Raw genomic sequence first — 17500 nt, forward strand, 5'->3', positions numbered from 1 at the left:
CTGCCTATAGTGTAATTTCCTTCCTTCAGCTGGAGAAATCCTAGTACATTTATTCATTCAACAAACATTTATTCAGGGAAATGCCTAGCTGGATGTGTGGGTGTGGGTGTCACCAAGACGTGAGAAGGTGGTGATGAGTTGCAGATGAAAGTAGTGGACATTGCCCAGGGAGAAACGTTCATTGTGAGAGTGAGGCCAAGAATGTTTACTGAGAAGTATCTACATTCAAGTTTCTTGAAAGAGGGATCGACATTTGATATGCCTAATACTCATAGCTCAAGCACCCTGGTGGCTGACCGATGCTGTTTTGGTGCACCAGCCAGACCAGACCTGGTGCACCTCTACCAGACCAGTAGACCATCCTGGGCTTCTGTGAGTATTGGCTACTGAAAGCTTACAGGTGCCCCTCTTCTCCGAAAACTGCCATCTGTTGACAGGAGACAGTTTGTTCTCAGAAAAGGCCCAGAGCCTGTGAGTGACAATACCGTAGAAGACAAGACTGGCTCCCTTGCTATTTCATATTTACTCTCCCATCCTCATGGACCAATTCCATTGTCCCTCCCCCAACCAATTATAGAAAACCTTACTGAAAATATTCCTAGTCAGGCCGAGGCCTCTCCGATATACTTCTTGCCTACCTCTGCTTTCTTCCATGATGTCACTATGTTGCAGTTGTCTGTTTATTTGTTAAACTGATTATTCTTTGATACAAGTATCTGGTTCACCTTAGAATTCTTACTATCCAAAGCACTTCCTGACTCATAACATTTATTGAATAAAAATTTGCTGAGTCAAGAAATGAAGTTACATGTGTTGCTGCTAAAGAGCTGTACTTAATAGTTTATGTCGACCTAAAAGAGTCATTGTCATCAGATAAGTTCCTTGCCATATCTTTAATTTTTAAAAAATGTTTATGTGATATTTAAATGAAAGAGAATGCTGGAGCAGTAAATTCATTTAATGAGAAAACATGTAATCAAGGCTGATGTCAGGAGAACTTCTAGCTTCTGATAAAATATTTGTCAATTTCAACTTTTATCTGAGTCACATGAACATACCTTTATATTTTTAGTCTTAGTTAAAGATTATGATATTTTCTCTTCCTCATTTCTCCAGGTAATGTTTTATTGCTGTGGACCACCCAAGCCCTTAAACAGGTGCTTAGTTTCAGCTTTCATGCAAAGGTCTTTTGTCAAGAGTCCCTAAGTTCTCTGGATGCCTTACTCCCTTTGGTTTTATGCTTCCCTCATCTCTCCAATGCCCCAAGGCCAAATCTTTTGTAATGGATATTTTTCTAATTTGTTTTGGTCCTTAATTGAAACATGAGTTACTCTTTTTCTCCTGACTGTCAACAATGATAATAAACAGAGCAAGACAATCAGAAGGCATCATTCCCACTTTCACCAAGAGCCATATAAATCCCATCACTAATGAAAGGGAGGGAATTATCCTTATCACAATATTGAACATGAGCCAGCAATCAACCGAAACTTAAAAGTTACATAGCTATTAAGCTTGATAGATTTGAATTTAAAGGCTTTTTAGATCTTCTACATCCTTGATTATAATCCTTGCTAACATGTAAACAGATCATTTAAGAAGTGGAGATTTAATAGTTTTACTAAGTATTCTAACTTTTAAAATGCTTAGGTCATATTTTAATTATATTCAGATGCTATGGTAGATTTCCAATGTACTCAGGCATTCACAAACCCGACACACAAATATACAGTCACATAGACACCTGCTATGTTAAATAGATAATGGACCCAATATTTCAATTAATACAGAACAAAATCACTTTTTAAAAAATTGAATTATAGTTAACAGGTGGCGTTATATTAGTTTTAGGTGTACAATATGATTCAACAATTCTATACATCATTTAGTGCTCATCAAGATAAATGTATTCTTAATTCTCTTTACTTATTTCACCCATCCCCCACCCAACTCCCCTCTGTCAACTGCCAGTTTATTCTCTGTATTTAAGAGTCTGGTTTGGGTTGTTTCTTTCTTTGCTCATTTCTTTTGTTTAGTAAATTCTACATGAGTGAAATCATATGGTTATGGTATTTGTCTTTCTCTGACTTATTTCACTTACCATTACATCCTGTAGGTCTGTCTATTTTGCAAATAGCAAGATCTCACTCTTTTATGTCTGAGTAATATTCCATTGTGTATGTGTATATATACCACCTCTTTATCCATTCATGTATGAATGGACACTTAGACTGCTTCCATATCTTTGCTACTGTAAATAATTCTGCAGTAAACAAACAGGTGCATGTATCTTTTAGAATAGTGTTTTTATTTTCTTTGGGTAAATGCCCAGGAACAGAATCACTGATCATGTAGTAATTCTATCCTTAATTTTTTGAGGAACATCTGTACTGTTTTCCACAAGGACTGTACCATTTGCATCCCCCCCAACAGTGCACAAGAGTTCCTTTTTCTCCTCATCCTTGCCAGTACTTTTTTTTTATTTTTTTCATTTTAGCCATCTGACAGGTGTGAGGTAATATCACCTTATGATTTAATTGGAGTTTCCCTGATGATTAGGGATGTTGAACATCTTTTCATGTGTTGGTCATCCATATGCCTTCTTTGGAAAAATGTCTATTCAGATTTTCTCCCCCATTTTTTATTAGATTATTTGTTCTTTGTGTTGAGTTGCATAAGCTTTCTATATATTTTGGCTATTAACCCTTTGTTGAATATATCATTTGCAAATATCTTCTTCCATTCCATAGATTGTCTTTTGCTTTGTTGATAGTTCACTGTGCAAAGCCTTTTTATTTTAGTGTATTTCTGAGTAGTTTAATTTTGCTTTTAGTTCTCTCGCCTGAGGAAACACATCTAGAAAAATGTTTGAATGCCAATGTCAAATTACTCCCTACGTTTTCTTTTAAGAGTTCTATAATTTAAGCTCTCACACTCAGGTATTTAATCCATTTTGAGTTTATTTCTGCACGTGGTCTGAGAAAGGTCCAGTTTCATTCTTTTGCATGCTGCTGTCCAGTTGTCCTAACATCATTTGCCAAAGAGTTTTTCCTGATTTTATATTCTTGTCTCTGTTGTAGATTAATTGATCATATAAGCAAGGATTTATTTCCTAGCTCTTTATTCTATTCCATTGATCTATGTGTCCATTTTTGTGCCAGTACCAGTCTGCTTTGATTAATATAGCTTTGTACTATACTCTAAAATCTGGGATTATGATATCTCTAGTTGTGTTCTTTTTCAAGATTGCTTAGGCTATTTGGGGTCTTTGTGGTTCCATACAAATTTTAGGATTATTCTAGTTTTGTGAAAATTTTTGTTGGTATTGAGATAAGGGATTGCATTAAATCTGTAAATTGTTTTGGATAGGATGGACATTTTAATAGTATTTGTTTTTCCAATTCATGAGCATGGAATATATTTTCACTTGTGTCCTCTTCAATTTCTTTCACCAGTGTTATATGGTTTTTGAAGTACAGGTCTTTCACCATCTTGATTAAGCTTACTCCTACGTATTCTTTCTGGTGAAATTGTGAAAGGGATTGCTAATCTTTTATTCTGCTATGTCATTATTGTATAAAAATGCAACCAATTTCTGTATATTTAGGATCCTGCCACTTAGTTCATTTATCTGTTTTTTAGTAGTCTTTAGGATTTCCTATGCATAGTGCTATGGTATCTGAAAATTATGAAAATTTAACTTCTTCCTTACCAACTTGGCTGCCTTCTATTTCTTTTTCTTGTCTAATTGCTGTGGCTAGGACCTCCAATACTGTGTTGAATAGAAATGGGAAAAACGGACATTCTTGTCTTGTTCCTGATCTTAAAAGAGAAACTGTTTTTTGTCATTAAGTATGATGTTAGTTGTGGGTAGTTTATATACAGCCTTTAGTATGTTGAGTTATGTTCCCTCTAATCCTACTTTGTTGATAGTTTTTATGATGAATAGATATTATGCTTTGTCTAATGTTTTTTCTGCATCTATCAAAATGATATGGTTTTTATTTCTTTTCTTAATATGATGTATCATTTTGACTGATTTGTGAATATTGAACGTTTCTTGCATCCCTGGAATAAATCCCATGTGACTATGGTGAAGGATTTTTTTTTTTTTACTGTATTATTGGATTTGGTTAGCTAATATTTTGAGGATTTTCAAATCTATGTTGATCAGAGATAGTGGCCTGTAGTCCCCACCACCCCCCTTTCTTGGTTGTCTTAATCTGGTTGTGGTATCAGGATAACGCCAGCCTCATAGAATGAATTTAAAAATTTTCCTTTGTGTTTTAGTTATTTTTTTTCTTTTCTTTTCTTTTTCTTTTTTTTTTTTTTTTTTTTTTTTGAATACAGACACATAGGTATTTGTCTTTAAATGTTTGGTAGAATTTACCTATGCATCTATCTGGCCTTGGATTTCTTTGTTGTCGGGAAGTTCTTTTTTATTATTAATATTACTGATTTATTTTCATTGCTAGTAATCAGTCTCTCAAATTTTCTGTCTTCCTAATTCAGTTTTGGAAGGTTATAAATGTCTAGAAATTTATCCATTTCTTCTAGGTTGTCCAATATTTTGGCATATAATTTGTCATACTATTCTTAAAATTGCTTGCATTTCTATGGTGTTATTTCTCATTTCTGATGCTAAGTTCTAGCTCCATTTTTTTTTTCTTGATGAGTTTAAAGTTCTATCAATTTTGTTGATCTTTTCAAAGAACCAGTTCCTGGTTTCATTGATCTGTTTTATTGATTTTGTTTTGTTTTGCTTTGTTTGTTTAGTCTCTATTTCATTTGTTTCCTTTCCTCTACTGGTTTTGGGCTTTTTCTAGTTCCTGTATCTGTAAAATTAGGTTGTTTGTGATTTTCCTTGGTTGAGGTAGGCCTGTATTGCTATACTTCCCTCTTATAACAGCTTTTGCTGCATCCCAAAAACTTTGGGGCATTCTATTTTCATTTTCATTTATCTCATGTGTCTTTTAAATTTCTTCTTTGCTTAGTACTATGTTATTCAATCTCTTATTTGTATTTGTACTCTTTCTCGATTTTTTTCTTGTGACTGATTTCTAATTTGATACAGTTATAGTCAGAAAAGATGCCTGATATAATTTCAATTTTGAATTTTTTGAAACTTGTTTAGTGATCTATTCTGGATAATGTTCCATGTGAACTTGAAAAGAATGTGTATTCTCTTGTTTTGGGATGGATTGTGCTGAATATTTCGTTGATTGGGTCCAATGTGTCCTTCAAACCAACTGTTTTCTTGATGATTTTTCTGCCTGGAAGACCTTTCCATTGATGTAAGTGGATGTTAAACTCCCTTAATATTATTGTATTACTGTAAATTTCTTCTTTAATGTCTGTTAATAATTTCTTTTTCCTGTATTCAGGTGCTCCCATGTTGGGTATATAAATATTTATAATTGTTATTTCCTCTTTTTGGATTGATCCCTTTATTATTATGCTCTGTCTTCTTTGTTTCTTGCTACAGTCTTTTTTTAGTGTCTATTTATCCAATATAAGTATTGCTACTCCAGGTTTGTTTTTCTTCTATTTGCATGATAAATGTTTTTCCATGTCTTTTTTTTCAATCTGCATGTTTCTTTAGGTCTGAAGTGAGTATTTCATAAGTGGCATATAGTTGGATAATGCTTTTTTTATTGCTTTTTTTAATCCATTCAGTCACCTTGTGTTTTGATTAGAGCATTTAGTCCATTTACATTTAATTATTAATAGGTATATACCTATTGACCTTTTGTTAGTTGTTTTGTGGTTGTCTTTGTAGTTCTGTTCCTTCCTTCATTCATTCTTTATGGTTTAATGGCTTTCTTTAGTGATATGCTTAGATTCCTTTCTCTATTTGTTGTATACTTATGACAGATTTTTAATTTCTAGTTAGCATTAGGTTAATATATAAAATCTTATGTGTATAGCAGTCTATATTTAAGTTGATAGTCATTTAAGTTTGAACCCATTCTAAAAGCACTAAATTTTTACCCACACACACACCTCCTTTTTATGTACATGATGTCATATTCTTTGATTCATGAATCCTTTGACTTATTTTTGTAGATATAATTGACTTTGCTGCTTTTTCACTTTAACCTCAATATTGCTCTTACAAATGATCTATTTTTTTAAAGGATTTTATTTATTTATTTGACAGAGAGAGATCACAAGTAGGCAGAGAGGCAGGCAGAGAGAGAGGGGGAAGCAGGCTCCCTGCTGAGCAGAGAGCACAATGTGGGGCTTGATCCCAGGACCCTGGGACCATGACCTGAGCTGAAGGCAGAGGCTTTAACCCACTGAGCCACCCAGGAACCCTGCAAAAGATCTATTTTTATTGTATTTGCATTTACATGTGAAATTTGTTCCTTTTTTAATTTTCTTACTCCTAATTATGACCTTTTTTTTTTCTTTTTCTACTCTAAGAATTCCCTTTAACACTTCTTATAAAGCTGGTTTAGTGGTAATAAATTCATTCAACTTTTGTTTGGGGTACTTTCTCTCCTATTGTGAGGGATAGCCTTACTGGGCATAGTATTCTTGGTTGTAAGTATTTTCCTTTCAATACTTTGAATATATCATGACACTCTCTCCTGGCCTAAAAAGTTTCTGCTGAAAAAAAAAAAAAAACAACTGGTATCTTTTGGGTTTTCCTTGTATGTAACAATTTTCTTCTCACTTCACACTTTTAAAATTTTTTTATCACTAGTTTTTGCCACTTTAATTATTATTTTATGTCATGAGAGCCTGCTTCTCCCTCTGCCTGCCACTCCCCTGCTTGTGTATATATGTGCTCTCTCTCTGATAAATAAATAAAATTAAAAAAAAAAAAAGAATTACAAATACCAATCCGTCACCTGGGTGGCTTAGTTGGTTGAGCACCTGCCTCCAACTCAGGTCATGATCCTGCTTCTCCCTCTCCTTCTGCTCCTACCTTGTTCCCTCGTGCTTACTCTCTCACATAAATAAATAAAATCTTAATTATTATGTCTTGGTGTGGACCTCTTTTGGTTAATTTTGTTAAAGGTCTCTGCTTTCTGGATCTGGATATCTATTTCCCCACATTATGAAAATCTTTATCTTTGAATAAATTTTCTGCCCCCCATCCTTCTTCTGGGATCCCTATGATGTGAATATTATTATGCCTGCTATTGCTGAATTCCCTTAACATATTCTTTTTTTTTTTTTTTTCTTTTTGCAATTCAACTTGGTTGGGTCTCTGAGTTCCTCCATTCTTAAGTCCAGTGAGTATCTTTATGACCAGTACTTTGAATTTTTTATCATACATATTGCTTATCTCTACTCTGCTCTTTGGCTGTCCTATTCTTTCATGTGAAACTTCTTCCTCTGTCTTATTTGTATTTGTTTCTATGTATCAGAAAAGCCTGTTTTATTCCCTGATCTTGAATAGCGACCTCAGGAAGAAGAGGCCCTGTAGTGTAATTTCCCATGTTTATCAGAACCAGGTTCTTCAAGGGTTTATCCCATTTGTGTTGCATAGGACCCACTCTGGCTGCACCACTTTTGCTTTTAGTTGAGTCAGCTGTAATGGTCCATTTTTGTCTCATGGCTAGGGTTTGGTCCCTGTATTGTTAATGGGCCAGCCTAGGGCTGTCATAAACTTGTATTTGGGCTGTGTCAGCAGTCAGAGCTGCAGTGCACTCACCCTACATTGTCCTCTAAGAGGCTTTCAATAGTGTGGGACTTCAGACATAATGCCTATCCCCCATCCATCTGCCAGGTCTGCAGTCACACTGAACTGCAGAGTAGTCTCCCTGTGCTGGCCCCTGAAGGCTTTTGTTGGTGAGCAGGGTGGTAGTCAGAGCAGTTGTTTGTCTCTAGCCCATCTGCTGAGGCTATAGTCAGACTACATTGCAGGTACTCTGCATCACAAGCTATAAGGTTTGGCTGCTGGAACTGTAGGCACACTGGTGTGTGTGTGGTACCTCGCCACACCTGCCCAGAGCAAGAGTCACTTTGGAATGGTGTCTGTCCCTGCTGGGGGTGCTTACAGGGTATGTTGTGTCAGGAACTACTTTGGAGGGATGCCTCCTCTGGTTCGTTCAAGTGTCTAGGTATCTAGGCTGTGTGGGGGTAGAGGGGAAAGTGACACTTGCCAGCTCTTTTGTTCTTACAGAAGTCTCCTAAAGATCCCTGCCCCTCCAGAACACATTCTGAGATTAGTAAATACATCTCCTTCCTATATACCCTAGGCACTTTTCAAACCATTGCTTCTATGCTATATCTCAGTGGGGTTATTTGTTATTTGGGGTTATATAAATAACCCCTCAGTGGGGTGATTTATTTGGATCTTTAAGGGCAAGGACTCAGTTTCCTCTTGCCCTCCAGCTCTCCTGGAGCTATGTCTGCTGACTTTTAAAGTACTTGGAATTAAGCCTCATTGATGGTAAAAACTCATGAAGTTAAGCCCATCTGGTTTTCAGAGACAAATGTAATGGAGACTTGTCTTCCCAGTGCAAGTTCCCAGTATTTGGGAGTTGGAGTGCCTGGTGCGGGGTGTGATCATCTCACTTATTTTGCTTGTGGTGTCCCTCCCATTTGTGGTTACTCTTGCCAGGATTTGGTTCTCAACTGCCTCTCTGCCCCTCCTACTCTTTTCAGTGTGGCCTCTTCTCTGATTAGCTGGAAAGTCTGTTCTTTGAATCTTCAGGTCCTTTTCTGAGTTAGTTGCACTGATGTGGTTGTTACTTCAGTGTATTTATGGGACAAGGTGAGCTTATAATCCTCCTACTCAACCATTTTGCCAGGAATTTGAGAACAAATTCACTTTTGCTTCTCCTGGTCATTACCTATCACATGTACAAGTGAATTTTTTTTTTTAATTTATGTTATGAATTGCCTAGGTAATAGTTTTAGTTCCCCTTTTACAAAAATCTAGATCAAAAATTTTAAAAGTATTAAAGTTTTCAAATAGGCATTAAATACTGTTTTCCACCACTGACTTTTTAAAGATATTATTTATTTATTTGACAGACAGAGATCACAAGTAGGCAGAGAAACAGGCAGAGAGAGAGGAGGAAGCAGGCTCCCTGCTGAGCCGAGAGCCCAATGTGGGGCTTGATCCTAGGACTCTGAGATCATGACCTAAGCCAAACACAGAGACTTTAACCTACTGAGCCACCCAGGCATCCCACTGACTCTTTCTTTTCAGAAAGCTTCCATAATATCCAAATTATTCATATAATAATTCAGCTTAGAATTTTTATGAACCCCTATTTTCAGTTATTCAACAACATTGATCAGCTATTGGTCAGGTGCTTGTTAAATGCTAGTTCTAGAGATAGAATGATGAGCAAAAGAAGAAATTTCTGGGGCGCCTGGGTGGCTCAGTGGAATAAGCCACTGCCTTCAGCTCAGGTCATGATCTCAGTGTCCTGGGATCGAGCCCCACATCGGGCTCTTTGCTCAGCGGGGAGCCTGCTTCTCTCTCTCTCTCTCTCTCTCTCTCTCTCTGCCTTCCTCTCTGCCTACTTGTGATCTCTCTCTCTCTGTCAAATAAATAAATAAAATCTTTAAAAAAAAAAAAGAAGAAGAAATTTCTTTGTTTTCATAAACCTTACATTAGATAATTGGAGATAGTAACAAATTATCACACCAGTGAATGAATACTTCTCTACTGTAAGTTTCCCTAGAGGAAAGGCGTATGATTTCTTGAAAATATAGATCAGGAATCTGACTAGGCTGGGGAGTTTTCTAAGATGGCATTTGCTCTGAACTCTTTTTTTTTTTTAAGATTTTATTTATTTATTTGACAGAGAGTGATCACAAGTAGACAGAGAAGCAGGCAGAGAGAGAGAGAGAGAGGGAAGCAGGCTCCCTGCTGAGCAGAGAGCCAGATGCAGGACTTGATCCCAGGGCCCTGAGATCATAACCTGAGCTGAAGGCAGAGGCTTTAACCAACTGAGCCACCCAGGCACCCTGCTCTGAACTCTTAAAGGTGAATGTGCGTCAAGGAGACTGAGTGGAGTGAAAGGCAAAGTAGAATCATGATGGCTCCAGAGCAATGATTAAGAAGGAGACTGGAATATTCAAAGGCTGGAAAGTTAAGTAGAAGCTAAAACAGAGGTCTTAAAGCCACATCAAAGATTTTTGTTTTTTCCCAAGAAAAATTATAAGATGTTAAGGTTTTAAGCAGGCTGTGTCAAAAACCAGGCATGGGGCGCCTTGGTGGCTCAGTTGGTTAAGCGACTGCCTTCAGCTCAGATCATGATCCCAGGGTCCTGGGATTGAGCCCCGAATTGGACTCCCTGCTCAGTGGGATGCCTGCTTCTCCCTCTCCCTCTGCTGCTCCACCTGCTTGTGTTCTCTTGCTTTGTCTGTCAAGTAAATAAATAAAATCTTTAAAAAACAAAACAAAACAAAAAACCCAGTAGGCACTTGTAAAAGATCAGTCTGGAGAATTAATTGGGGTGTAGGGCAGTATGCAGAATAAGGTGTCCAGGTGTGAAATGATGGTGACTTTGACCTTATAAGCAGGACCTGAAATTACTGAATGACTCAAAATATGGAAGGAGATGCATCCAAATGATAAGTCCTTTTCTATCACTGCTAGACAATGGTAGTATTAGTAATATATAAAAGGTAGAACACCTTGTTGCTTAAAGCCCTGGGGTTTGACTTTATATCATGGACCTTTGTAACAGATCTGACTCAAACAAGACTCAAAATATTTAAGTGTCAGGAATATATAATGCAAATGTAACCAAAATGCAAAGGTGCCATAATGCTTGCCAAAGAAGCATTAAGAGAAATTACCTTATAAATATGAATCTAAAAATATAGATACAGGTCAACCATTTGCATTTATAAGTATTTTTTAGTGAATGTGTAAATAGTAGTGTTTATTCAATATATGTCAAATACACAAATTCTAGAAAATCGCTCACCCTTGCAAAAGGTCAGGTAGAAAATAGTTGAGGATCTGGACTTTAAAAAGTAAGTGACGAGCCAGTTGTGTATTTAATAGTATAAGAACCTGACTAGAAGCAAATGCTTCATTTCAATGACAGGTCTGGGTTCCCCCAAAATTCTCTAGTATATTTACACTGAGCCAATCTAATCATACCACACAAGCTACTCAAAAGAAAGATCAAGAACACACTTGAAGTGAAATCAATCCCCTTTGGAACTGTGGGCAAAGTGACATAAGCCCAGAAATTTGGCTGTGGCAACAATGATGTTGAAGAGAATGATATGCTTTCAATTTGAGGAGAATCAGTTGGCCATTGGGTGGTACCCTAGAAACTATACAACATGTTTGTATTTAATTGTTCCCAGAACAAAATGGAAAATCAGTTGGACAAAAATGTCCGTGATTTGTATCTTTGTCAAAGTTCAAATATATATTAATTCTTCTCAAAACTTTGCCAATTACTCAGAAGTTGGCTCTTTTTGGTAGTTCTGTAAATAGTTTTTGGAAAGATACTAAAGTTGGGATGCCAAATATAATGGGGAGTATAACCAGAGCAAGTGATGTTTGGCTCCAGTAACTTGGAGATGGGCAAAAGGAATTACCTTTCTAAATTTATGATTAAAAATTTTGCCAACTAATTCTGATAACTTAAGCAATCTTAACCAAGATTTCTTTAACTGGACTGATATATGTTCATACAGATCACCAAGCAGTTCATTTAGCAGTTGAGATAAAGTCCTAATATATAGATTCTATTCTGAGACCCAGGGGAAATGAGTTCATTTCTTTTTCACATACTTTTGATATTGAATAAACCCCTAAACTTCCCAAGTCTTTGACTACTTGATGTGTTTAGAGTAGGTTGACCACAGTCTTAGATAAGTCTTATGTTGATACCTACCTTCATGAAGGATGTGGAGTTTTTAAAGTCTTCAAGGATGAGGAAGCTTCTGATAGACAGAAATGTAGAGGAAAGCTATTGTTTAAAGGGATAAACTCTAAAATGTGATCAGACTGTGAAAATGGAACCAGTAGTTTTGGTTCTGTTAAACCAGAAAATAAAGCTTTGAAAGGCCAAAATTAAGAAGGGAGACTGGAAAAATAGGTAACACTATACTGGAATAGGTTCTGAAATCACCAGAAATTACTGAGGAATTTGATCCTCCTTCTATAGGCCATGACAGTCCACCAGTGTTTTGCTGTAAGAAAATAAAAACAGTAAAACCATGTTTTAAGAAGTTGATCAGACAAGTATGTAAGGTAGACAACAGGATAAACTAAAAGCAAAAATAGAAGTTGTGTTCTGAAAAAAAATCCTGATGTGACAAAATGAAATGCTAAATTAGGACAGAGCAAGACTAGACAAACAGTGAAAGCAAGAAATTTGAAGTGAATCAGAATGTATCAACAAATTAGATAAGATGAAGGTATAAAGAAGAAAGCATGATAGGTCTTCAGCCAAAATGGCTGAGAAGTTGGTGCAACAATACAACAGAGAAAATCTGGTTTGGGGAATAATGATGGCTCTCTCTGACATGAAGTTAAAGGTATTAATGCCAAATGGAGATACTTAACAAATAGAAATTCACATCTTGTAACTCAGGAAAAAGATTCTGCTGTGTTAAGGATGGCAGCTGTGCAAAGGTGAGGCTCAAGGGTTTCACAACCTTGAAACACATTTGGATCAGGAAAAAAGCAGACCTATACGATATGAGAGAAACTAAAGTCAGAGAAGTCCAAAGCCAAATTAATTGTAGCAACATCCCTAAACTCAAGGTAGGAGGCAATGCATTAGAAATGAGAAAGCCATACTGCATGGAGCTAAACTTAGGTGTGTATCAGAGAGTAGAAATCTCAAATATGGACTTCTTATTCCAAAATTTTAGGAAAGGGGAAAAATAGGGATGGGGCAAAGCCTGAGGATATGTCAAGTTTGTGGAAAGTTTTGTAGGGATTTTGGGTGTAGAAGAAAGGAGATTGGAAAAGGTCTTATTTACATATCCCCCCAAAAGGAAAGAATATCCTAAATTAAATTCATGGATAATTCCCCCTATCATTTTTAAGCTTAGCCTTTTTGTGTAATTTCTTATCTCAGTAAAAGGCAAGCCAGAAACTTAGGAGTCGTCTTTGTTGTTTCTGTCATTCCATAGATCTAAATCTTTACTGTCAAGTTTATCTCTTAAATAACTCTCAAATCTATCCATTTCTCTTCTCCATGACACATCAGTCTATATAATAATTCTTCTCCTAGACTATCTCAATAACCACTTAAACAGTTGTTCTATGTTCATTTCTATCATCTCTAGTCTGCTTTATGTACTTCAGCCAGAATGATGATAAAATCTAATCCAAATCATGGCACCCCACTGCTTAAAATATTTAAATGTCTTCACATTTCCCTTAGAACAAATTCTAAGATTAAAGCAAATTTCCATATGATCTACAAAGTTGTAAGTAGTTTGTTCCTGCCTCTCTGTTCAACTTCATCTTGTAATTTTCTGCTTCACACTCTGTGTGCTCCAGTTATGTGACCTTCTTTTCTATTATTTATATTGATCATTTTTCTAGTTGCCACAGGGCCTTTGCACATATACCTCCTCTGTATAAAATATCCCAGATTTGCCTGATGATTGCCTACTTCAGTGTAATTGTCACCCTGTCAGGGAAATTTCACTAACCTTTCTGAGTTGAATACACTCTTATTATGCCATAAACTCTTCCTTTCTAACCCACATTAATATTCATTTGTCAGATACTTACACAGTGCCCTCTATGTGCCAAGTACAATTCTAGAAACTTGGAATTAAACACAAACAAAGTCCCTGTCTTCATGAAGATTCTGTTCTAAGGAGGAGAAAAATAATATGCAAACCAATGTATCAGAACAGATAGCGTTAAATGCTTATGAAAAAATAGAGCAAGAGGACAGAGAATGATGAACAGATATGATTTTGGATAGAGTAGTCAAGGAATACTTATAATTGAGAAGAAAGCCCTGAAGGAAACTTCTAGGTGTATTTAGAGCTATGGTACTATGTGATGTCACCTGAGGAAGAATCAGAGGAACAGAGAAAGCCCCTAGTTCTTGAAAGCATGGCACTCCACTGCTTAGAGTTTGAGAAGTGAGTTTTGAGCAACAAATAAGATAAGAAAGAGAAAGGTAGAAAAATCAAGAAAATTGTATCCCAGGGGTAATGAAGAAATGAAGCATTAAATAAGACAGGATAATCAACTTTGTAAAATGAGGCTTTTGAAATATAAACTCTATAAAGGCAGGGATTTTTTTTTTTTCTGTTTCAGAGTCTAGAGGCTATGAAAGTAAAAGAGCTGGCATGTGGTTTATGCTCAGTAACATTTGTTGACTAATAACCAGTCAATTGGGTGAGGACCAAGACTTGGGTATTGATTTTAATAGCATGTAGGTCACTTCACTGGTGACCAGGTCATGAGCAGTTTGGCTGGTATAGTGAGGTCAAAAGTATGAGTGCAACAGGTTGAAGACAAAGTGGGAGAGGAGAAAGCAGAGAAACCATGTCTTTTTCTGTGTTCTTTATTATGTGTTTCCTACCCTAATTAGGAAGGCTTGCCATATATTCACCGTGCTGGCACATGGTAGATGTTGGATTATACTTTTATATGAATGAAATCCAAAAATTATGTGAATGAAATAAAAAAATACAAACAGGAAACAAAGTAGGACAATTCTGTTGCTTCATGGGCATAAAGTACATAGTACAGAGGCAGTGATTCTTAAAAAGAGAAGACACTAAGATGTGGTATAAGCATATAATCTAACAGACATGACAATTATGTATATGAAAGATAAAAGAATCAAGGTATTAGAACATAATGAAAATAACAATGTGCAAAATCTGAAATGAGGAGCTAGGTATTAGGAAAAATACAAATATTGTTTTTAACTGCAGAGTTTAAGATCTGGATGCAGTATAATACAATTTTTAAAAAGCATGAGACTGAGCAAAGAGGCCTGGAGAGTATGCCTGACTCTATCAGTAAATAGCTATGTGACTTTAGGGCAGATATTCTGCCAGATCTCAGTTTTTCTCATCTGAAATATGGGTGAGGCACAGTGGACTCAGCTTCTTCTGGCTGCAAATCTTTGATTCTAGGAGAGGAACTTGTTTACAAAGATGACCTGCTCTAAGGGTAAAGTTGGTGCTGGAGTTGCAAATATGGGAACAATTAGCAGGAAGGTAATAGTTGGAGTTCAAAGATTATTTGAGTCTGGATGGTGGAGAGAGTTCCATGTGTCATTAACTGGCTCCACATGGAGATTTAACCACACCCTTGGCCTCCTTCCCACTGTTCTCTGACCTATTCACTTGGCCAGTGCTGACGGCGAAGGAGCCCACGTTAGCAGCTGTTCTCAGGAGGGGTGGGGAAACCACAACAACTGACAGAAGAAAAATAAGGGACTAAGAAAATGGACACTACACCTAAGGAGAAGTAGGATTGAAAATGGCTTTCACTTGAATGCTTTGAGTTATAGAGGAATTTTTAACCTCTTTAGTTCATAAGATTTGGCCTCATGGCAAAAATTGTGTTCAATCTGTTAAAAAAGTAAAATGTCTTTTCTGTACCTGTGTCATTGAGAAATCCACATAATTCTCTACTGCTCTGTGGAGGTGGGCTTTATTTACATTTCTGTTACTGAGTGTTATTTGTTGAGTACAGACATAGATTAGAAATATTTTACCCTCGAGTAAGAATGGAAATGGAGAAGATGGCGGAGAAGTAGCAGGCTGAGACTACTTCAGCTAGCCAGAGATCAGCTAGATAGCTTATCTAAAGATTGCAAACACCTGAAAATCCATCGGCAGATCGAAGAGAAGAAGAACAGCAATTCTGGAAACAGAAACACAACCACTTTCTGAAAGGTAGGACCGGCAGAGAAGTGAATCCAAAGCGACGGGAAGATAGACCCCGGGGGGAGGGGCCGGCTCCCGGCAAGCGGCGGAGCAACCGGCACAAAATCAGGACTTTTAAAAGTCTGTTCCGCTGAGGGACATCGCTCCAGAGGCTAAACCGGAGCGAAGCCCATGCGGGGTCAGCATGGCCTCAGGTCCCGCAGGGTCACAGAAGGATCGGGGGTGTCTGAGTGTCGCAGAGCTTGCGGGTACTGGAACGGGAAAGCCGGCTACAGAGACAGAGCCGACAGTAAGCTCGCAGCTCGGGGTGACCTTGAAACGGTCGCAGGCTCGGTGAGCTCGGAGCACAGCCAGAGGTCAGGCGGACGGGAGTAACTGGGCGCGGTTCTCTGAGCGCGCACTGAGGAGTGCGGCCCTGGGCTCTCGGCTCCTCCAGGCCGGAGACCAGGAGGCCGCCATTTGTATTCCCGTCCAACGGAACTCTATGGAAAGCGCTCAGGGAACAAAAGCTCCTGAAAGCAAACCCGAGCGGATTACTCACCCCGGCCCTGGGTAAGGGCGGTGTAATTCCGCCAGGGGCGGACACTTGAGAATCACTACAACAGGCCCCTCCCCCAGAAGATCAACAAGAAATCCAGGCAAGACCAAGTTCACCTACCAAGGAGTGCGGTTTCAATACCAAGGAGAGCAGCAGAATTCCAGAGGAGGAGAAAGCCAAGCACGGAACTCATGGCTTTTTCCCTGTGATTTTTTTTAGTCTTGCAGTTAATTTAATTTTTTTCTTTTTCATTTTTTGTTTTTTTTTCTCGCCTTTGGGTAAAATTTTTTTTTAAACTGTTACCTTTTTCTTTTTTAACGATTTTTTACTAGTTTATCTAATATATATATTTTTTCTTTTTTATATTTTTCTTAGGGGTTTTCTTTTTATAAAATTTTTTTTCTTTTTTTTTTTCTTTCATTCTTCCTTTTTGAACCTTTTTTTATCCCCTTTCTCCCACCTCATGATTTTGGATCTCTTCTAATTTGGTTAAAGCATATTTTCCTGGGGTTGTTGCCACCCTTTTAGTATTTTACTTGCCCCTTCATATACTCTTATCTGGACAAAATGACAAGACGGAAAAATTCAACACAAAAAAAAAGAACAAGAGGCAGTACCGAAGGCTAGGGACCTAATCAATACAGACACTGGTAATATGTCAGATCTAGAGTTCAGAATGACAATTCTCAAGGTTCTAGCCGGGCTCGAAAAAGGCATGGAAGATATGAGAGAAACCCTCTCGAGAGATATAAAAGCCATTTCTGGAGAAATAAAAGAACTAAAATCTAACCAAGTTGAAATCAAAAAAGCTATTAATGAGGTGCAATCAAAAATGGAGGCTCTCACTGCTAGGATAAATGAGGCAGAAGAAAGAATTAGTGATATAGAAGACCAAATGACAGAGAATAAAGAAGCTGAGCAAAAGAGGGACAAACAGCTACTGGACCACGAGGGGAGAATTCGAGAGATAAGTGAAACCATAAGACGAAACAACATTAGAATAATTGGGCTTCCAGAAGAAGAAGAAAGAGAGAGGGGAGCAGAAGGTATACTGGAGAGAATTATTGGGGAGAATTTCCCCAATATGGCAAAGGGAACGAGCATCAAAATTCAGGAGGTTCAGAGAACGCCCCTCAAAAT

This window comes from Mustela lutreola, chromosome 3, assembly GCF_030435805.1.
Source record: "Mustela lutreola isolate mMusLut2 chromosome 3, mMusLut2.pri, whole genome shotgun sequence".
NCBI lineage: Eukaryota > Metazoa > Chordata > Mammalia > Carnivora > Mustelidae > Mustela > Mustela lutreola.